The sequence below is a fragment of the Sardina pilchardus genome, chromosome 15 (genome assembly GCF_963854185.1).
Source record: "Sardina pilchardus chromosome 15, fSarPil1.1, whole genome shotgun sequence".
NCBI classification, from domain to species: Eukaryota; Metazoa; Chordata; class Actinopteri; order Clupeiformes; family Clupeidae; genus Sardina; species Sardina pilchardus.
This window is the reverse complement of record NC_085008.1, coordinates 17730001-17753436: the sequence shown is the minus strand read 5'-3', so window position 1 is coordinate 17753436 and position 23436 is coordinate 17730001. Positions and strand designations below refer to the sequence as shown.

Here is a 23436-nt window from a genome sequence, read left to right as displayed (position 1 = left end):
CAATACCGTTATAGAAGTCAGGCAGCACTAATAAGAGATGACAGAACGAGCTCTCAACGAGAGAGGAGCATGGTGCAAATCAAACCCATCCATTTCCAAGCACAGACATCTGCTCCAGCGCTTAGAGGAGCGAGGTCTGCTAAGTACCACATCAGAATGTGTTTAGAATCCATCATGTCCTGAATCACAGCAATTAGCTCAGGTCAGACATCACCAGTCAGTGACAAACATCACCAAATGGTCATAGGTGTGCCAATGTGTGTCAGTGACAAAATAAGGATAAAATCTGTTTACCACGTGATGTGGTGATGATGTCAAATTCGAGCTTCAAATGGCAAATACCAGTGTCAAATAATTGACAGAGGAATCTTACATTACTCCAGTCATTTCACAAGTCTCAACCAACCATTCCCATGGAACATTCCCTGATTTTGAACAGTGTTCAGTTAATTCCATGCTCATTGGTTCTATTTATCACATGAGCAGTATTGACCATGTTTACATGCAGAACCCAATCTGTTGGGTCAAAAGGCCTAAACATATGTCTGAAAACGTAATAAAGAACTTAAGTTAAGTAAGTTCAAAGCTGGTTGATGCTAGCCTGTCTCCGCCCACCTACGTACTCATTTCGATTCAGCTGAAGACTGGCAAAGATGTGCCTTCAACGGATTTCTTATAAAACCAACTGAGAGCCACCAATCAACCAGCGAACAGAGGGCGTGGCTGAGAGTTGCAAGTCTATCGTTATCGTTGTGTCTCCCCTGGTTAACATACATAATTACCAAACGTTGGTTATTACAGTATTGGTTTAAAGGAACTTCAATGATGTTTGCCAATGACGCCTGACCCGATTCTTTGCATGCAAGAGAAACGAAGTCAAGAGTCTGGCTAGGCAGATGTACTCTTAGCATGTAATCCACATAAACATGTGGTTTAACACTGACCACATACATACTTAATTATCCTACAATAGAATTTTCCCACCTGAATATGCACAGTTGACCCTCGAATCACATAATTAGCCGTATACAGTCGCTGTACGTCTGCTGTACTGAAACTGATCAGATTTGGGATAAGTCTGTTCTCTGTTCTATCCTAAAATGGATAAACGGGCTCTGTAGATGTGGCTTAAGGGATTTGTTTAGTCGCTGGCTGTATCCCTCTATTCTCACTGTGAACTTTGCGAGTCGCTGAGGGACGTGTACACATCCTCCGCCCTGCCCACGTCAGAGAAGCGTTGCTTTAATAGAATCTTTTCATTCAGGATTTGGGAGGTGGATCCCAGCCAAGCGAGCTGATTTGGACAGAGGTCAGGATCAGCTTTGCGTTGCTTTAACAGGGATTACGCATTTGAGCGCTTGAGGAGGGAAGACCCAGAGTCATAAAAAAAAAAAAAAAAAAAAGTATTTTCCCAGGCCTTGAAATCATTTGAGGATTTAGTGGGATACAGTGTCCATCCGATCATACCAATTTCACAGATTAGCAGAATGGTGCCTGGCTAGAAGCCACCGAAACTCTCTATGCCACATCCTACAGCCCGCTTTGTGAAATAGCACCCCCAAAAGAGCCAAGTTGTGGGAGGGGAGAGGAGAGGAGAGGAGAGGAGAGGAGAGGAGAGGAGAGGAGAGGAGCAGAGCGGAGCGGAGCCCGGAGTGGCTGTTAATAATGTATCACGCTCAGGCACCAGGTCTCCGCTATCCTAAAGTGACTTGTTAGCAGAGGACCCCGGCTTAATCACACTGAGCTTTTACCAGAGCGGGAACATGCCGGGGATCTGGGCCATCTGTTCCGGACTCTTCCACTGAACTTACATTTGGGTGACAGGAGTCTCAGTGCACACCGCTTGTCGGCTAGCCACCGCGCTTACTGAAGATAGGTCAGAGACAGAGAACGAAAGAGTCAGTGAAAGAAGGAAAGAAAAAGAAAAACAGAAGTAATGGTGTGCCTAGGACAATAATTTTACTCTACCCCCTTAAAAGCAAATAGGCTATTTGGATTTTGGGAGCTCAGGGTTATTCTCTCTAAGGGGTTATTTTCTGCCTCAAGGACATCTCAACACAAGTTACAATAATGGTATTCCACATGTACTGGATGTCTTTTTTCTTCATTAAATTTCTTGCAGCTTGGTCTCAAAATGTTTTCTTGATTTCATTAGTGTAGAGTTGTGATAATGACCACCATTATGGTCTACTGTGTTGTCCAAGCTGGGACCTTCAACTGGATTAGTCTCTTCCTCAGTCTCACCCATTCATGTTAATGTTTTTGTTTATTGTCTATTGCATATTGCAGATTGTGTATATGTTGTATTGTGTCTTGCCTATTACACATTGTGTATTGTCTATGTGCTGTATTACATTTTGTCTAGCCCAATTTTCTGTCTGTATTACTAGACACACAATACCTTGTGTGTACCACTGTAACTCACCAAATAAATATGATTCTGAGGTATTTCACAAAGAGTCCACTTTAGCTACAAGACAAGACAAATACTCTACAGGAGTGTATACAGTATTTGCAACATCCTAGTTCTTGGTGTCACTTGCTTGGCCTTCTGTTGCTTGAGGGACATTCATAAATTCCCTATTTGTGTTGTATTTTACAACATACTGTACTAGAGAGTACATGCAATGTCTACAGTAAAATCAAGCGTTGCTTCATAACAAATGTTAAACAAACAAAAGATGGACAAAGTACTTAATTTGCCCCACTGTCTTAAGCCATAACTTTGCAAACAATTCCACTATGTCCTCATAAATGTCATGTATGTTTGGATTATAAAAATGTCTTTTTAAATGAAGTAAAATGGAATCCCAACAGCAGATAAGGGCAATTAAAGCAAAATTAAGGGAACATTATAACTCCAAACAAAATATTCCTGCATATTTTCCTCAGGGAAAATGATTGACATTTCACGTGGCAGTTTTAAGTCCCGAAAACTGAATGTGCACATAAATAGGACAATTAAAATTTCCATTTCAAGCGTACGCTATGATTAGAACTTCCGGACGGTTCGATTAAAATGTGTGCATGCGTCTGAAAAGGTCCTCCTCGCGTGTGTCCTTATGGTAATACTAGGTACGGACAACTAATGGTCTCATTATTCATGCAGCCTTTGAAGTTTAGACTGGGCCCTGAAACAGTCCAGCTAATTTACTCTTGCCAGTCCCTCCGTCTGGCCTGTCTGGGAGTTGACCCCCTCAGTTGTATTAAACCCAAATGTTGGAAGGGATTTCAGAGGACTAATTACAACCACTGGAAATTCTCTGATGATGTCAGTGTAGATCCAGTCATTGACTCCAAATGGACATACTACCTGTGAGGGTGGCCCAGCTCCACCGTACCTGCTCTTTTGTTACCATAGAATGCTGCTGACTTATGACAACCTTGTCAGAATGTTTACAGAATATTTTTTTTCTTGATCTTTTGCAATCAATGCTTTTCCCAAACATTATTGAACTGCAGAGTATTTTAATGCATCACACCATATGAGACAGCAAAACAATGTCCTTCAGAGTGTGGTCTCTCTGCCCGTCGTCCAGTCGTATAGCCTTTCAGGCTGAATAGTCGCTGTCGCTCTTATATTGTTCCGTCCAGGCGTCCTAAAACCGGACGTCACATGACCTTTCTCCATATCAGCGGACAGGATCTTTTCGCCACCCGTTTTAATTTGCCGCCGCCCGTGGTCATAAGGTCATGACAGCTTAATCGCAGTCTTTTGTGTGAGAGGTAAAAAAAAAAAAAAAAAAGGTAGACAGGAGAATGAGGACAGCACTTCTCCCCAGGTCAAACAAGCATCCAGTGGAGAGAGAGAGAGAGAGAGAGAGAGAGAGGGAAAAGGGGGAAAAAAACAGAAGCGCAAAGAAATAAGATAAACAGAACTAATTTGAGCTGAAGCCATTGCAGCTGGGCACAGATATACACAGACGGTGGCTTAAATAGAAGAGGAAGGCAGACAAATACAGTCTGTTCTGCTCTTGTGCGTTTTATGATGCTGAGCTGACCTTCAGGTTCTCTCCCTGGAGTTCCATTACAGAAGAGAGCGTTGCAACTTTGTTGTCTTAACTTTTGAACGAAGAACAAACCCAAAGTTGAAAAACCCTGGCCTAGTTTTCACAATGAGGCGATATCTCTGCTTCTCACGCGCCTGATTGTTCCAGACTGATACACCATGCATGCAAATAAACAATATGTTTTGATAATTTGTGTGTCTCTGAGCCTCAAAAAGCTGAAGCCAAAAACGGTCACAGTTCTCTCCAGTATATTTGCTTTTGTGGGTGAAGAAAAGGCAAAGTGAGCTTATTAACATAACACAATTCATATACATGCTTGGGTGATTTAAAATGGCCTACAACGGAATGGATAAAGAAGGGTAGAAAACTAGCGAGGGGGGTGGGGGCCACATTAAGGAGGTGGTCTAATATGCAGACAGTGCTGGGTCTGACAGGTCTCTCCCAGCGTGCCTGGGAGCCCAGTTTTGTGGCACTAAGTGAACGCATGACGTGTGACCGGGAACTGACATCCCCAACGTGGGGACCTTCCCAGACATGCCTCTGCCTTGGTCATGAATACTTCACCACAGTCCCTTCCCTGTGGACACAGTGATGGCAAACGATTTAGACTTAGATTAGACTATAGATTGAGACTGCACTGCAATCTGGCTGTGTGAGACAAACGATTTATTCACAATTCAAGTCACAGCGTCTAACTATGGCCAAGCCTACATAAGCCGAGGATAATGTTCTGGTTTCTTTTAAAAGAAAACATGTAGGAAGTGTGTAGGAATTTATTTGGCAACAACTTCATAAACCATTACTGGGGTATTCAGTAAGTCTGATTTGAATGTTCATTCACAAATTCTTTCTTTCCTTCTTTCTTTTTTTCCTGTTAAATGTTCAGACTTGAGTCATGAGTCCATTAGAAATGTGGCTGCACTGCAACAGAGTTAATGTATCAATGCAGGAAACATCACAACGTAGCTAAACCATATACAGATATTCGGTTTCAGGCTCTAGTGTAATGTTCATTCTTAGAGTATATTTTACCTAAAGCCCATTTCATTTACTGCAACATAATGATGACTGTACTGTAGGCAACACTTTTATGTTGCAGTGAAAATGAACTATAATATCAGTAGGCCTAATATATTTACACATATGCTCAACCTGAGGCTGTGTCGGTCCATTAAATATGCAACAGAATATAAGCAAGTATACCGGTAAAGCACTTACCAGCTACTCAGCACTTACAGAAATGTAACTCATCAAGATCTTCCCACACTCTGCACGATATACGCCAAAAATAACCCGTTTTTTTGCAAGATGATTATTTCTACATCCCCTGACGAATTCACCTATTCAGTGTACACTTAGATATATTTCCTGTAAACAGGAAGTTCCCTGCTGAGAATGCGTATGGAATCCAATTTCTGTCCCTGCATGAAAAAAATACTAGTTTCAAAGGCTCTATTAAACCAGTAAATATCCAACTGACAATGATTGAAAGAGAGTTTAACAAGAAAACAATATGCAGATTTTTATCTTTAGAGCTGCGTGATAATAGACTGAAATATAACAATTTCTGAAAAACAAACAGCACACCAGCGCTGTAATAAAAATAGGGAAATTAAGAACAAATGTGAGAATGAGATGCGATCATAATTTCCCCATGTTCCCCGCATCCATAAAACACTGCTCCAACCCAGCACAATGAGATTTCCTGCAACTATAAAATTCTATTTCTGGGGGACATGTTCCGTTATACAGGGTTTATTGTGACCAAAAGCGATATTTGTCATTACGGTAAATGGTTTAGCTCCAGTTCCAGAGCGTGAGGAATCATTTTCCAGCAGATTCCCTGTCATCCGAGATGACCAGGCGCGCTCATAAATGATTTCCCTTTCCCAAAGCCTGCCGCACTGCCAACACCCACCCACCACCACCCTCACCCCCACCACCACCACCCTCACCCCCACCACCACCACCACCACCACCACCACCGCCACCACTACCCCAGGCCAGGATGGATTGACTGGGACGATACGTCGATAAGCAGCAGAGGCCACACGTCGTTTCATAACACTGCCACCATGCACAGCGCTTGCTTTTGATTTGTGTGTGGATGTCTACATGGCAGGTGATTTACGTCCCCCTGACGTTAATTAAAGTCCTTGTGCCATCCATCATCTGTAAAAGTGGGACATCAGATGGCTGAGAATGAGAAAGTGGGGGGCGTGAGGGGTTGAGAGGGCAAGTCTACAAAGCATTTTTTAGCTAAGGTCAGTAGGCATATAGCTGGATGAGCAACATGTTTTGTGTCTTTAAATGTGACAATGATGATGACAGATTTGTTTGGGTATTATGTACAAAAAAACAAATAAAGACATCCAGAGGAAACATGCTGCAGAAGGTAAACTAAAGCTGAAAGAAACCACCTTCAAAGTAAAATGGCTACATAAAAGATCTTCTCTACACAAGGCTCCTCTCCCCCATATTTCTCATTCATCAATCACTGAAAGTAATGAAACTCTGCTGTGAGCACACAATGTAACCTCACAACAGTCTCCAACAGAAAACACTGCTGTTCCCTCTTGAAAACATCCTCCACTTTTCTTTATAATCATATCACCATCATCATAATCATCCATATATCTCTACACAGGGAATGCATACTGTATAATCCCGTGTCCCATATACTGCATATCCTAGAATCTATAGATGATGGAATACTGCAGCACAGCTTCGGTGTGTCAGTCAGTCACACACTGCAGTAGAGACTATGGCAGTCAGATGGCAGAGAGAAAGCTCTCTCCTCTCCGTGGCTCTCCACCCAAAGGGGGATGTGTTGCTGCTGCTGCTGCATGCCTGGAGTTTAGAGCGCAGCTAAGCTGGAGAGGAAGGGGGGGAATATTGAGAATGGCGTCTGATGTTACAGTAGGAATACCCCAGGAGTCACGGGAGAGAGCTCCACTCCGAGAGCCCCTTTCAAGTGAGGAGCAAAGTGCTTACTCGGCTATTTCACGGTGAACCTTCCGTCTCTCTCTCTCCTTCTCTCCCTCCCTCCTTCCCTCCCATCGCTCCCCATACTGTACTTCTCCATACTTCTCTCTCGTTCTTTGACCCTCTTTCTCCATTTTTAACCATCTCTTTTTTTCTCTCTCCATGGTTTCCTCAAATTCCCTCTCTCGTTCCTCTCTCTTTTCTCTATCGGTTTCTCACTCATTTGCACTTTCTTTCTCAATGTTTTTTTCCCCCTCGCCTTCCTCCCTCGATTCTCTCCGTCTGCTCCTCTCTCTCAACCCTGTTAAACAGATTTCCCATGATCTCTCTCTCTCTCTCTCTCTCTCTCTTTCTCACTCTGTCTTGCATAGTCTTTGTTCATCAGCAGGTGTGACGTCAAGAGGCAGGCTTCTCTCTCCAATCATCTCTCTCTCTCTCTCTCTCTCTCTCTCTCTCTCATTGATGAGCGGGGCAGAGAGAGCAAGAACACACCCCGATTTTAAACTAGGGCACCCCGTGAGGCGTTGATGCTTTGCCAGATAAATGTTGGCTCTGCGCAACTCATGCAGCAAACCCCCCCTGGCCCCGTGCAAACCCCGAGCCCCGGCCAAACAGATCTAACTCTGCTTTAACTGGCAGGCTCAGAGGCATCCCCTTCTGTCCTCCATACCAGGGCCCTGAGGCCCCTGACTGACATGGAACCACAGAGGCTTCCAGTCAAACCGTGCTGTACTGTATATGCAGACTGCAGCTCCTGCAGATCCAACGCACTGTTGAACTAAGCTAGTTATTCTGGGACCTAGAGCATGATGCCCCTCGCCCCCCCACCCCTGCAGACATACAGTGGGCCCGTCATGACTCTAGATGCACTATAGCTGAAGTGCCTATACATAAATAAACCTGTGGCACAGTGCGGGGCAGATAACACTGTACCGTTATGCCGTGTTACTGCTGAGTTATGGGTTTTCCATAGGGTACACATACTGACCTATTTTGAGATGCATGCGTTAAGTGCATTTACTGTAAAGCGTGTCTGGTTCACTTTTGCCATTTTGACGGTAGAATAAGCAACCAGGCGCCAGGCGCATAGTTCAAAAGGGTGCTTGCTAAGGTGTCAGAGGTTATCAGACTAGTTAGACTTCTTGACAGTACACACTCTCAAAATAACTGCATGTGTAAAACTGCACATTTCACTACAAGCCAGGTATTCTTGGTCAGTGGCGATATCATTTTCAGTGTTGTCAAAATAGCAATTTGTGATCATACGCCTGATCACATCTCGTTTTTTTTCCATTGACACGCCTGTTCAGTCAACGATTTGGAAGAAAGATTAATTTTTCGACGAGACAGTGTGCACTCCTGGCAGAAGAACAATAACCGTGTTGGTCATAAACTAGCAAAGACAGTTGTGCCGTGCCTGGTGCCCGATGTGTCGGGTATAAGATATGGCTTGATGAAAAGCATCTGCATGATCTGCTAAATGAACAGATGGGAATGTTAACTTCTGCTGCAAGCAGTAAGTGGAGCTATGAATTTCATTTCTTGAAGGGTCTTCTTCTCCCAAGACTTACCATCTATCGCTATTTAGTCCTCTTTGAATGTGATGCTAATGTCATCAAATGCCTTTAACCATGATTTGCGAGTCACAACTTTGCTCACAGTGTCTGACAACATGTGATTTCATACACAGACTAAAAGACCCCAAAACAAGACTCTAGACAAGACAAAACCAAAAAACGTGATGACGTCATATTTTTCTAGCTCGGCCCCACCCATCAGGTATGTCCATTTTCATTTCACTATGATTTCACTCATCTGGCACCTGACTAGGCTGGGTGAACCTGAACTTCCAGGAAATTTGAATTTTGCCCGGCAGCTCAGGCTGCAAACCAGCAGATCTATCTCCTCTTTTTACTGCCAGAACCTTTGGCTCCAATCAGAAACAAGCTTATCCAAAAGACGCACCGGATCGTTGGTCTGATTGGTTAAATGACTATCCAAGTGTACAGAGTCATCTGAACGATGCCCACTGATCACGCCTCTTGTGCAGTAGAAACAAAGTGCAGCCTCCTCAGACTAATGTTCAATCTTAAAAGATTGAGTTTAGTATGGTGAAAACCAGACTAGCACCTGACAATACACCAATGTTTCCCTCAGCCCCCAGGAAGGAGGGCCAATCAGCAACAAAAGTGGATGACGTTAGTGTCTCAATCAAAACAATATTTTTTCCCCTTCCTCCTCTATAATGTAATAAATTTTACCTATATTATTATCTTATTTTAACATCTCTTGTTCCTTCATTGTTTCTTTAATCTCGGCTTCATTGAAAATGAGGGCTACCCTCAATGACTCTCCGCGAATAAATAAAGGTTGAATGAATGAAAGAATGGATATTTCTAAAAAATGCAATCAGAAGAATGTGTATGTGATTGTGATTATTTACTATGAATGGCTCATCATTTCAAGTTTATTTCCCCATCCCTGACAGACAATGAGAGAAATGGCCAGCACACTGAAACTCCCATCACATTCCCTTAGTTCACTTTCTGAGTGAGAACAATACACTATATCCTACCGAGGCAATCTTTAAAAAAAATAAAATAAAATACCTTTGACACACACAACCGAGTCATTGGTGTGAAAACAATCATTTACACAACAGCAGTGTGACAATGTGGCACCATAGCGCATGAGCTCTTGGAGTTGAATAGCAACGCCTTCCCCCCAAGTCTTCTCTGCTGTCTGCAAACCAACAATAGATACATTAAGGTGTCAGATTATGGTGTAAGGTAAGGTGAGAGTCATGCTGGGTCGGATGAGGTCCAGAGGTATAGCACACATTTGCCGCATCAGGGCCAGACCTGGGCCGGGCTCACTTAAAGACGCACCGGCACTGCGGGGGTTGGTCACCTCCTTCCACGGCTGGACAATCAGGTGGAAATTAAACATGAGGAAGGAGTGACCAGAGCCGTCTAATGTGTTTAATTCAAAATGAAATTGGGAGCATGCAAGGTTAACCAGACAACTCTGCATGCACAAATCGATTTGCAACTTAATATTTGCCATTTCCCACCTACGGCTTTTGAAAAGAGCTCCCCGCCACTGCTTTCTGCTGTGTACCAGTAATTTAACAACGTTTTTTTTTGTGTGTGTGTAACCACAGCTATTGTGCTCTGGTTCAAAGGAACTCCATGTCCGTGATTGCTTGGATTTCATCTTCTGCTGAATATGTACCATTGAATCATTTATCATCCTTTTTAACATCAAAAAGAAGACGGCCAACTAAAAGGTAGCGAATGTAAAAACCCTATGTGAACCTCCACAGAGTGCTTTATTTCTCGGCTGTATTTAAGTAGCACCTCAAACCATGGAGGGCGTGTGTGTCTGTATGTGTGTGTGTGTGTGTGTGTGTGTGTGTGTGTGTGTGTGTGTGTGTGTGTGTGTATGTGTGTGTGTGTGTTTCTCTCTGTGTGTGAGTGTGTGTGTGTGTGAAGTATTTCCTCTGACTGCCTTTGCAGTGTTTCTGCAAAGTAAAGATACAGGCCCAGCCACAGCTCAATGAAGAGGAATCAAATGAATGCATAATGATGATACACCCGGAGTGCATGTCCTGCACAGCATTTGACTTGCAGCAATCGTTCCATTTGAGAAATAACAGCACAAGATGCCTTTGATGTTCATCTGTGTTGTAAATGGCATCAGTCCAATGCACCGGCAATAGCTTTCAGTGTATTTTTTTTAAGAAGCTCCTGATATTGCAATACTTACTTCTGTCTTGCAAGCTTCTATACCTATGATTACACCCAGTTTGTAGACGGCTTACACAGTTGACTGAACATTGCACTGTACCACTTTATATGACAGTGCTTTTGATGTGTTGTAATTATACCATTAAGTACGGCGTTGCACACTCATAATTAACTTTTAAAAGCACAATTATACCCAACACTTATACGGACTGACTGTAACTCTAATTCTATCCTCAAACCTCACCTTACTGTTGGTATGTACACAGTATCAATATAATGTACTCCTTGTTAGGCAATAGATTGCATTGTACTAGATTTTATTCAATTGTGTAATTACAATGTAACGACAGACAAATACAAACTGTTATCTGTTGCAGGTAGCGGTAGGCCGCATAGATAAAAAGCCCAAAATGCTTGGCTTGCTGCTTTGCAGTGTGGCAGGTGGGATTAAGGACTTTGCAGGGCAGTCTCCCTTGAGTGATCATTCAGACAGCAGCACCTTCCACTGTATCGGGTGTATGAGCTTTGCGACATATGGCTTTATCAGATGTCTGACTCAGCAGAAAATGAACGTGTCAAATGAGCCTGAGCTCACGCTGTGAATGACTGGAATGAGAGTTTGACGGCTGTGCTGATTCAGCAGATTTTCCAGTCATCTGGAGGAATCAGTATCTACTGAAAAATCTTACACAACCACTCTCCAGCCTTCCACAAAAAAGGAGATTCCAATTCCATAATATTATTGCTGGTGTGCATTCAGGAATGATATTTCTGTTTTTCTGCGCCATTTCATTTGTCACCATTTTTTTATGAAACATTTCACTTGCCATGGGGTGTAACGGAAGTGTCCTCAATTGGATTGACATGTCCAGAACCAATTAAACTACAGTTCTGACCTTTTGGATGTTTACACTTGCACAGTCATGTTAAGGCATAGAGCTTTCTTCAGTGTGCATTCTAAACTGAATTAGTTCATTAGTTAGATTTGAGTTAGATTTATTAGTTAGATTTGAGTAGGTTGTTAATCATGTCTTACTATAGAAAAAACCAAGGAAGTTCCTAGTCCTCCACTAAAAGATACAGACACAGTGATTATAGCTTATTTTAAATCTATCTACCAGGAAATATGGAGAACCTTAAAAAGCAGAAACTTCTAGAGAAACGTTTCTAGTGAAAAGTGGTGAAAAACTTCAAGCGGCTGGATTTTTATTCGGATTGCGATCACAAAAACAGAGGGAGGTAATAACGTCTGGGAGTCTAAGGACTCGACAGTGAGATCTGCAATGGAGATTTCAACCTGGCCACTCTTTCCTGCTTGAAGAGACTTAGAGAGATAGGATACCCTGGCTGCCAATTATTTTGTATGAACACTGCATATGGAAGGCAGGGGTTGGACTTCTTTAGTGTGTGTAACACAAACGCTATTGGCAATTCAAACATATGATGTTGCAGGATAATTAACTCCACGTCTCACTGCCAACAACAACCCAGCATCCATTTCCCATTTGTGAACAATCCAATGGCGACGTGTCAAAGCCAAGCGTTGCAGTGCAGAGGCACGCTCTCTGTAGTAATGTGTGTGGAGCCCGAGAAAGCAATGAGCTGTTTGGCAGCAGCTTCAGATGGAGCCCTAATGCGCGTGCTGCCTACCTCCATTTCTCTCGCTCTCGCTCTCTCTCTCCCCGCTCCTTTACAGAACTCACAGGCTCTGTGAGTGGGCGGAAACACCAGTGGAAGCTCTCGAGTTTCCCAGGAAGCATCAGTCTAAGCATGCCTTGGCCTGGTGAGCGTTTAATTGGACGACATTTTTTTTTCTCTTTCTTTTTTGGAATCGTGCTCCCTTTGAAATGGAGGAAAAGAAACACTGCGCTTGTGCGTTATGCCAAATCACAAATCAACACGAGAGGCTAAACGCATTGAAACAGAGTTATTGCCTTTGCATTTCTCTCACTTTGTGTGTTCGAGTATGTGTGTGTCAGTGTGTGACGGTGTGTGTGTGTGTGTGTGTGTGTGTGTGTGTGTTAGAGAGTGTGTGTGTGTATCGCTATATTGGGAGGCTTTTTGGTCTTGAGAGTTGGGTGATAAATTGCAGTGACTTTGATTTGTTGGGGAAAATGCCCAATGCCATGCCAGGGCCAATTTGTCTCCCAGAAAGCTCTAAGGCAGAGATAGTGATAAAACGTCCCCTCTCTCAGATCAATGGAGTGGTGTAACACAGGCAGCCCCACTCAGATCTCCACTGGCACCCAGCTGTCAACCAAGCTCTCATTTCCCACATTTTCTGGTGCAGGAAAGTGAGGTTTTGCACAGTCATCAACTGCTATGGGAAAAAAAGATACACGCTTAGTGCTTTTGGGGAGGAGGGGGGAAAGGGAGCAAACTTTTGCAAGTCTGAGGTTGATGAAGAAAACTTGTAATTTCCTAATTTCTACTTTCCCCATTAATTGAAATGAATAATTGATTTAATTGAATATTTGGCTTTAACCATCTGTAATTTCAGGATATGAGAAAGGAGATATTGACGGTACGGTGTAAGCGCACTGTGTGTGATGATGGGTAATACATGAAAGCCTCTTCAAGGCTATCAGTGAAGCAGAAAAGATAGGCTTCTCCAACATATGAAGTTGTTTATGTTCAATGTCAAATGTTTCTTTTCAAGGAAAAGGGAAAAAAGCCACCATCAAGTCCATCCATCCAGAAAATGCATGGTCAAGTCTGATTGGGTGCTCTCAAGACTTGACAACTTGAATGATTTGTTTCATTTGCAGAAGTACACACAAATTAATGAGAATATATTATCCTCTCTAGACCAGAAGTCTGTTCCGTGACTTCCGTGGCTTCCCCACCACTTTTTCAAATAATATCTGAGGCTCTGTTTAAACAAAACAAAAAAAAACAAAAGGTACATTGACTCAGTGCCAACACTAAACTTCTTGGTTTAGTACACAAGGGTAAGAAGAACAAGGGTTGCAGTACTTTATCTCAGGAGCAGCAAAATGTGGAATGATTCCTTAAAGGAGAATACGGTGTGCTTTAAATCTGCACCTGCTAAACTGATGTGCATTCGGGTTAGGCTATTTGCTGTGGCTTTCTTTAAACACCATTGCTGCTATTTCCCACTGACTGAGAAAATCGCTGCTCTTTTGAAAAAGACATTTTCTCATCATGAGGACTTTCACAAAGAGGGTGTCGGTGGAGGAGAGAGTTTATTGGCTATTTGCTGTACATGATGATGAGGAGAAATCAAACATGAGTCAATTCAAACTAGAATACCATAAAAGCACTAGTGATGGTGATTGCCGTGACCTGATTCTGATACAAGACCTCATTCTTCTACACATGCATTGGCTTTTTAGAAAAGCAAGCATTTCAGAAAGCATTTGCTTTTTAGAAAATACATAATCCCAGAATGTGTCTGTGTGTGAGTGTGTGTGTGTGTGTGTGTGTGTGTGTGTGTGTGTGTGTGTGTGTTTCCAGACAAATATGCTTACATTTTAGAATCATATCAGTTTATATTCCATGTATTCCTTTTACTGAGAGGTAAGTACACACTTTGACTGGCCATTAACTACATACATTTAACATTACAATAATGCAGTGTAATTATGGGCTTGTTTTGAGTGATTTGCTTTTCACTTTGATTACATACCACCTGGGGCCTGATTGGAGTGCCAAAGGGCTTTGCTTTTGGATATTCCATATTTTTGTCAGGTACCACGATTCTCAGTTGTGGGACTAAAAGCCATTTGTTGCTGTCTGTAAAGCCTTTATGGTGTCTGAGGCTTTGTGTTGCCATCAAAGAAATGCAAGGACCTTTGAAAGACAGTGGTGATTAAAAAAAACCTTTTTTCTCTAATGCTGCTGGTGTTGGTGGCGAATGCGTTTTCTTTTTAGTTCTTCCCACCTAAAATGGGAGCTGAGCATTAAATGGACTAAAGTGTATATGCGTGCAAGTACAGTATACTGACCTTCGATGATGAAACAACAAACAAACAGTAACCAAACATAGCATAACCAAACAGTTCGACAGCCTTCAGCTAAGTCTCTTCCCATCTGTCTGTCTGAATGTGGGTCTGTCTACCTGTCCACCTGTCTAACTGTCTTCCGGTCTACCTGTCCTATAATCTTGTTTCCTTATTATGAGCTGGACAGATGGGTCTCTGTTCCCTTTAAAGAAATTGCTGAATAAAGACTCTGGTTCTCCAAGGGGAATTGAGATCCATCATCCGACCCCCCCGCCACCAACCCAGCACTGAATTCCAACTACAATGTTAAAAACAACGAGGTCATGTTCCATCATCTTCAAAGGGTTGAATAACTTTGACATAGGTGAAGGGTCACCACAATTAGAATATCATGCTGACTAACCACACACATAAGAGGTACTTGGGAACACGATTGGTGACAGGGCCATCAATGTATTATCCATGGGTAATATATACTGTAGTAACTGTCAAATAGATGTCATTTTGTACATTTATTCAAGGTTAGTTAATAATGTACAAGTTTAATTTCAGGCTTGATGTGTACATATTTGTGTAACTGAACCCATTATGATAAATGCACTGATATTATTTACAAAACAGGTATTAGGAATGCATCACAATCTACCAGGACATCCAGATGGTCTCAATAAGTTACTTCAGTTAGCGTGTGTGTATGTGTGTGTGTGTGTGTGTGTGTGTGTGTGTGTGTGTGTGTGTGTGCGTGTGAGAGAGTGCTTGTGTGTGTGTGTGTGTGTGTGTGTGTGTGTGTGTGTGTGTGTGTGTGTGTGTGTGTGTGTGTGTGTGTGAGAGAGAGAGTGAGTAAGCTTGTGTGTGTGTGTTTGTATGTGTGTGTGTGTGTGTGTGTGTGTGTGTGTGTGTGTGGTGTGCGCATTAGAGCTCCACTCCACATCAGCCTCGCCCAGGCACTGAGAGGCCTGTTTGTTGTCCCCTGTTCCCCTCACGCTCCCTGCGATGTGTGTGGGTGTTTTGCTGGTGTAGCAAACACATCTCACCCCCCCCCCCCCCCCCCCCTCCCCGGCTCCTTAATGTCAGGAGACATCGCTAATTCTCTTCCCTGGCAACTCCGCCTAACGAATCTACTTCCTCTTTGTCCAATTTCGAAACTCTTTTCTTAACAACTCTCTTTCTCTATTCTTAACAACTCCTCCAAAGGTACATTCCTGTAATATGTTCTCTTAAAAAAAACAAACAAACAAACAAAAAATCAACATCATCCCATACAATGAATCTATGTACTGAATGACTCCTGTTACGTAGGTCAGTCCAAGTTTAGAGCACATCATTTCATGTATCCGTGGACAAAAAACAAAGTGAGGCACATCAGGCATTAAAACAAATACTGTGTATATCTGAAGTGCAGACTTAAGAGGACATAATGAGGGGCCGACTCAGTGTAGTGGTAGACCAATTGAGACTAACTCTTGCTCCAATAGCTGAGGCATGGCGAACACAACAAACACCTCAAACTCACGACCACTTAAACATAGCGGCTATTAGCATAACTTCTGAAAAAAACACCCTTTGTTAGAGACTGCAAACTGACTCATATTAGCACACTGACTTATACAACTCAGATTACCTGGTTAAAATGACTTCTTATTCTGAATGCCCCAGTGAATGGACCTTTGTGTGAGCTAATGGCTAGCCTAAGATAAGCGTGGTCACCACGAAGGACATGAAGGAGGCACTCTTTCTCTAATCAAAATACCCTGCCAAGTTGCTTACAAGGTCAAACACTGTCCATAGCACTGGATATTGGTCCTGCTTTATCAAAATGCACCTAATTTGTTTTTATAATGATCTGAAGTAAAATCTTCCATCTAACAGACATACTTAAACAGTTAATTATATGGCCAGCTATTCTGCTAAGCCTCACAAGCAGGAATTCAAACTATGTTGCGTATTTGCAATGGCTAGCCAACCACTGCTGTAACAGGATCCTCTGAGTGGCTGTTGCTCGACTCGAAGAGTGACCAAATGAGCGGGCAGACCAGAGGCTGTGGGAGGACGTGTGCCCCCGAGGGCTCTCACGGATGGCATAATGGCCCTGTCTGCGGGCCACTGAGCCAGCCACTCTGACAGCCTAACACACTGCGGCCAGCTTGGCCTTCAGGCTACACCAAACCCTACAACTAGCCGCTAGCCACTGCACCATGTCCATGAAGGCCTAACATTTGCACCAGGGAGACATATGCCAGTTCTAATAGGAGGGAAAATTGCTCCTCTGCTCACAGTCTTGCTAGAATGGGAGAGATGATTGTATCTCAACACAATATTGTCTTGATATTGTGCAAATCTGTTAGATGTACTAAGTGCACTACGCACCACAGAGATGACCTGGCAGGCAAAAAAACTGTAACTGATCAGTTTGAAAGAATGCAATGTGATAAAAACAAGCCATGTGCGAGATGAGCATTCATTACCTGCAGAATCAATAAAGCAAATCATTAACACCTCATTTGATGAAGTGAGGGTGTAAATTAATGCCATGACACAGACTCAGACACAGGGTCTAGTTGGCTGAGAACACACATACATAGAGTATTTGTTATCATATTGTTAATTAACAAAAAGGGTCAGAATTTTAGCTTTGTGTTAGTACCTCATTTATTTCCAACCAAAGGGAAAGGAAAATTCTAAGAGTGAAATTCTGGTCAAGAGGCCAGGTCTTTGTGATAGCCTCTCTCCTAAATCAAAGATCAAAGGCAGGCCTAATATATAAAAAGACGGTCAAGCTTTGATTGTGATGGAAACTTGTGTGAAAAAGCACACCTGTCATGTCAAGTCTCGGGGGAAAAGGAATGAATTACAAATTAATAAATAAATAAACCATATTCAGCCACAGAGAGGGGTGGCAGGGAGGATTATCATCCCCTTTCCAAGACTACGGGACTACTGACACATGAGTTGGGGAAAACATACATTTTCATGAGGTCCATATTCAAATAGCTAATTTACCGTACTATCCCACAATAGGCAAGAGAGTAGTATGCTGTACAAATACCTCCATTTGATAAGGTCAATTCAAATAGGGGTTACTTTTCCTCTTACTCTGCATCCAGACCTTTCCTTAACTGGACAGACATCTAATTGGAGACTTAACCAGCATGCTGTCAATCAGTTTCTTTCTAAGAGTATGCTAATTGCTACAACAAGATACTGAAGATGATCTATATACCAAGCAGTAGCTCCTATGATGGAAATGAATACTGGTAATAGATATTTTCAAGAAGTACCATTAGCATAATACAATCAATCCATTAAAGTATCACATTATACACCTGAACTGATTAAGACAAAAAAAAAAAACTTAATCAAATACCATCAAAATGGCCATGAATGGTTGATGTCCAAAGACCCTGCTTTTCTTTCATTAATTCTGTAATTATTTGTTTGTAATAAATAATGGCAAGTCTATTTCAATAAGATCCCCACAATGACTAAATGGACAGAAGCACACGGGTCTGTTAAATAGCAGTGACACAGGGACTCTGTTACTGTGTTCACTACCCGCAGTTCTCTTGGCAACAATTCTGTTGATTTTTTCTCCTCTTAAAACAAGACCTGAGACTTTGTTTTGTTTGTTGCTATTGATTATTTACCCTCTTTATTACTTGTAAAACATTTCAAGAGACTGTTCCCTGTGTACACTGCTGTGAAGTACCCAGCCAGGAGGAATGGCAGAGGACAAAACTCTATCACTGCATGCAGAATGAATACAAGGACAGAACTGGGCACTCCTGATCATGTTTACCGCCAGAAGACAGTTTGTGAAATTCTGCCGACATACACACTGAAAAGAGTTCAGTGGTTGGATGGACATTATGGGATATACCAACCTACATACATGTAAGGTATGTGAGGTTGTGTGAAATTATGGACAGAGATCTTGTTTTAAAAAGCTACTCATACACCATAAGTACATAGTACAAGTTACCACTCAACATTAGCAATAAACACAATGAAATCAAATAATAATGTAGGCCTGCTGAAACTTTCCCACAGTCTGAAAAACATACCATGAAGGCCATAAACAAACGGCATGTATAAGCATTAGGTATGAACCATCAATGTCCAGTATTGACAAAGATTCTTTTTTAGTCACTTCTTTTTATCAACCATGTCTGGTATTGATCTTCTATACAGCGATCAAACACTAAAGCCTGAGGTGTAGGCTATGGGTTGTTTAATATAGCATCAGACCCACTGATATGAAAACGGCAATGAATTAACGTTCACAGGGGGCTCATTTCAGGCAACATAACTTACTTGACAACAGGGGTAATGTCAGGCTGTGTCTCGTTACAGGAGTGGAGAATGTTTTATAGATCAATTTTGATGGAAACAGTAGTGGTAAAAATGGGCAATAAAACCGCTGTGCCTCGTGCAAAACAGCAGTAAACAACCGCTTCATCATGCCAGGCAAATGAGGAACCTGGTACTGCCACACAAAATTGAAGTATTTCTGATAATGCAGCTCTTAGGATTGATATTGATTCTGTTCAGTTGCTTGTTGCTCATGCACACCATTTATGTCTGACAAGCATTGGAGTATATGCTCCTCTTTGGTCCATGTTGACCACAGGGCTTGTGATGAATGAGAGACAACTCAGCCAAACATTGTCAGAGCTTAATGCTTTTGGAAAGATATTGAATCTCGGATGAGGAAAAGAGATCAAGAGGAGCTGTTTGTAAAATGACTATTGTTCATATTTTGCTTCTGTTTCCAATTTCCTCAGAAGGAAATGTGTGACCTCACAGCCTTCATACTGTAGCACACACTTGGTCATTGTAATGTGTTTGCTGACCTTGTCTGATGAGAATAACAATACCAATGATTATTATTATGGTTGTTAATGTCATTGTAATTATTCATGGAGTTGTTTTATGACACTGGTTTTATGGGAGTGTTTCTTGTGACTGTTCCCTGTTGTTGTCAACTACTAAGAGAGATTATGAAAGAGGATGGTTGAGGGCTGGCTGGTTAGCATGTTCTCTTTAGTAGATATCTGGGCAGCAGAGCAGAGGCGATCTTGACATCATGTCAAAGCTCAGTGATTTCCTAATATTCCTTTACTGTATTTCCAGTTCTTTTTCATGTAGCACCTTTAAGCCAGCACCGTTGTGCCATGGGCAAAGGTTCAGTTACCTGGTGATTGTAACTACAGTACTGTACCCCAGGGTCAAATATACTATTTCTATCAAGACGGGACAAGTCCGGTCTGGCTTTTTTAATTAGTTTAAATAATGGAACCATGTGATTGAACGCATTGACTGACTCACTCTATAATGTAAGGCTTTACAGACTACCTGTCCACAAAATGCCACGTCCTTGATGACTATGTCCTATGTGTACTTCGCCCCTCCACCGGTGTAGCAATTTAGCAGCCTTTCATGGAGTCCCTGGACCACTCAGTCATTGTTCCCCAGCCCACAGAGCCTCCCAGGCAGCCATGATTAGTACTGGAGGATGGGGGCGACGCAGAGCCGGTGCGGGGGCTGTTCTCTTCAGGCCCCGCTGGAACTACACTACGGGGAAGCGGCCAAGATCTCTCAAGTGTACCTGGCTTTCTCTCTCTCCTCCATTCCACTGTTCTTTCCCTTTTTCTTCTTTTTCCGTTTTTTTTCAACCGCGGGTCCATGCTGGCCTAAGTTGTTTTGAACCCACACAAGATAGGAGTAGTGTGGGAAGGGAACACCATAGGACTTCTGTGTGCCTTGAAAACGTTCACATAATGCCACACACTGACATGTTTTAAAGCCTGTTAAATGTTGTGTTGCAGAGAACACTCCACTATTAGTAGTCTAGTCTCTCAAAGCTTTTTCTTTCTTCTTATGGCATTAGGGGAAGGCTGATTATATGACTTTTATTCCCTTGTTACCAAATATCTCACACCACTAAAAATGAGGAAACTGGTGCCAAGTTGGAAACTAATGGGCTGACAAAATTCTCCATTACAGAGATCTGGGATATTTTTCATGTGTTGTATTTCCTTATGGAATTGTCCTCAAGAATATATGAGTTAATCTACTTTTGTGTTTCCTGATTGTTAATAATGTTGCTGATCATCTCACGCCATTTTACTCAAACAAATCACTCCCAGGAGTTGTGTGATGTTCATGAAGTAGTCTATAATGTTTGCATTCCCCATATGAGGGTAGAGTTGTGATCATAATCTCTCAGTCTCATTACGCAATTTCAGAATAAAATTACTATTAAAACCATTAGGACGTCCCTGTGGGAGCAGCGGCAATAACAAAGACAACACCAGGCCCAGACACAAGTTTTCAAGTCGTCTGCTCCGTACAAATCCGCAAGGCAAAACCTCTCCTGTCTTGTTCATGCAAATCGAGCTTGCGAAAGTGTGCCAAACGGAAAAGGTCTGTGGCAGAGCAGCCTGCGTATCGTCGCGTCTGAGCTCAGGGGCGCTTCTGTGATCCACGCTGACAGGAGTTCGGCTGGAGGAAGCACAGATAAATTTGTGAGATAAATTTGTTTGCGTGTCACGTCTCGTCATCTCCCAGGTGAACTGGCGAACAACTCCTGGGGGGTAAGGGGGGGGCTTGGCAGTGTGGCACAAATGGCCACTGCTGCGCCGGCAGCATATCCTTGGCTACGTGTGGTTGCCTAGGACACCAAGTCACCTAGGCGTTTAAAAATAGCCCCCTCAGCACAGCGGCGGCTTGAAGGGAGCCATTTCAAATACAGGCCTGGGTAATGGGAGCAAAGCTCACCACCATCTAATTGTGAGTCATTCAGAACCGTGGATAGTTTACTGCTATGCTCAGAGTCCCCATTGCGGAAGTGGTTGCATGCAAGTACTGCATGACCACACTCCAGTAACGAGAAGATACAGTATATAGGCTACGAGAAGAGAGGCATGAACGCTATGCTATGTATTTTTTTGTACGTGATACAGTATTCTTGTTCTTGTACTTTTCTGTCTGTAGTAAAGGATACCTAGACTTTGTAATAATTACAGTCACTGATGAACTGTCACAAAACTGCCAAAAAAACCAAACGTAAAACAAAACAAACTGGCTGCTGATTCAAGATCAGTAAATCAGTCTATTAGTTACTAACTCTCCGGGGAAACGAATCAAAGCTCTGAAATGGATAAAAGTCCATCAAGGTAATGTACCTTTGAGGACTGCCATCCATTTCCTGCCATACAAAGACTACAGACAACCCTGGCCCTGTGCTGTGCAATCACTACTGCGCTCTGTCACTGTCTGTACTTTAAAGGTCAGCAGGGTTGAAATGCCCCTGTTCCCCAAGAGATTCTATTAACAGAATCGCGTCTATCATTTTTTGTTAGTGCTTCTGAGGACTTTATTCATCTCCAAACTGCTTGAAAAAATAATTGGGACATCGTATTACAACATATTACATTACTTTCGGTTTTTATGGAGGTTGTTTACTATTTCCCCCCAAAACTTCCTGTTTCCATCACAGTGCTATAAAGTATTCTCAGGTAAAGTCTGCAGAAAGGCACACTTATATGGCGTGTGGACACTGGGGTAAATGTGTGTGCAAGAGAGCCCTTCACAATTTCACAGTGGGACAGCCCTATGCCCTCACAGTGAGAGCGTGCCTTGATATACGTGAGTCTAAAGACATTCGGATTAAGCCTACAAGGAAATCAAGGTCTGCCCCACATCCAGGCCAGATAAGGGCAGCATACACTCCAACATTCCAAGTTAGCCTCTGTACACGGATCAGATCGAGGACACAACCCACACACTGACTGGCAGTTCTGTCAGAGTTCTGTTTTCTGGCCTTTTCACTCTAGTGGAGATCACAGGAATGATGTCAGCTGACAGCCCCTGTGGATGAGGGGTAATGGGAGCTTAGAGTCAGTGAAATGGAGGAGAAAGGGGGAGGAGGTGGGATGCTTGGATACGCTGAGGCGAATAATGTGAAGAGGTAATGAAGGTTTTTAAATCTCCTGGAATGCAGAAGTGGGGTGAGTGACAGCTGTCAATCATCCCCCATGAACTCCTCCTGGACTTTGTGTAGAAAACATAATCAATCATGTCTTGTCTTGTCCTCTCTTACCTCAGCATTACAGAATTACCACCTATCTCAAACAGAAGGCATGACAGAGCCATTAGGAGCATCTCACTGCTATTTTTGTTCACGTTTGCCTGACATCAAAAGCAGTGTTTTAAGTCTACACAATGTTTTAATGTGAGATCTCTGTGATTTTCTGAAAATCAACTACTTTGGTGTGGCAGATAAGACAAAGCTCATACCACAGTGTTAAAAGATGCTATGTTTAGTAGAGAATACTATTTACTCTCTGTCTATATCTGTGCCTATGACCATTGTCTTGATGTATCTATTTATGCTGTATTGTACATAAATTTACATAGCGTGATCAAAATGCCTTCATTTTATAAGAAATAGCCTGCAGACGTGGAAGATGAAGAAATTAAATAATAAAAGACTTGGAATTGAATGAGAGAATGCTTTTAAAGCACATGTTACGAGCAAAAAAAAAAAAGGAAAAAAAAAAGCTAACTTGAAAATGAATTTTTTATAGCTCGCGAATTACAGGATGCTACGCCGACTTCTGTCCTCCAAGGAACCGCACACACCTCTTCTTACTTTCTTTCTCCGATGCAATTTTCTTAATTGTACTTCCAGTGTAAGGGTGAATAGCTACTAATGCTACCCTTGTT

The 23436-nt window shown here is 42.4% G+C and overlaps 1 protein-coding gene across 1 annotated transcript in view; it reads right to left on the bottom strand.

Annotated features, from left to right (window-relative positions):
• Positions 1–23436, bottom strand: part of LOC134102451 (gamma-aminobutyric acid receptor subunit gamma-3) — an 85864-nt gene that overhangs the window by 29725 nt on the left and 32703 nt on the right. The gene's annotated exons all lie outside the window — the stretch shown is intronic.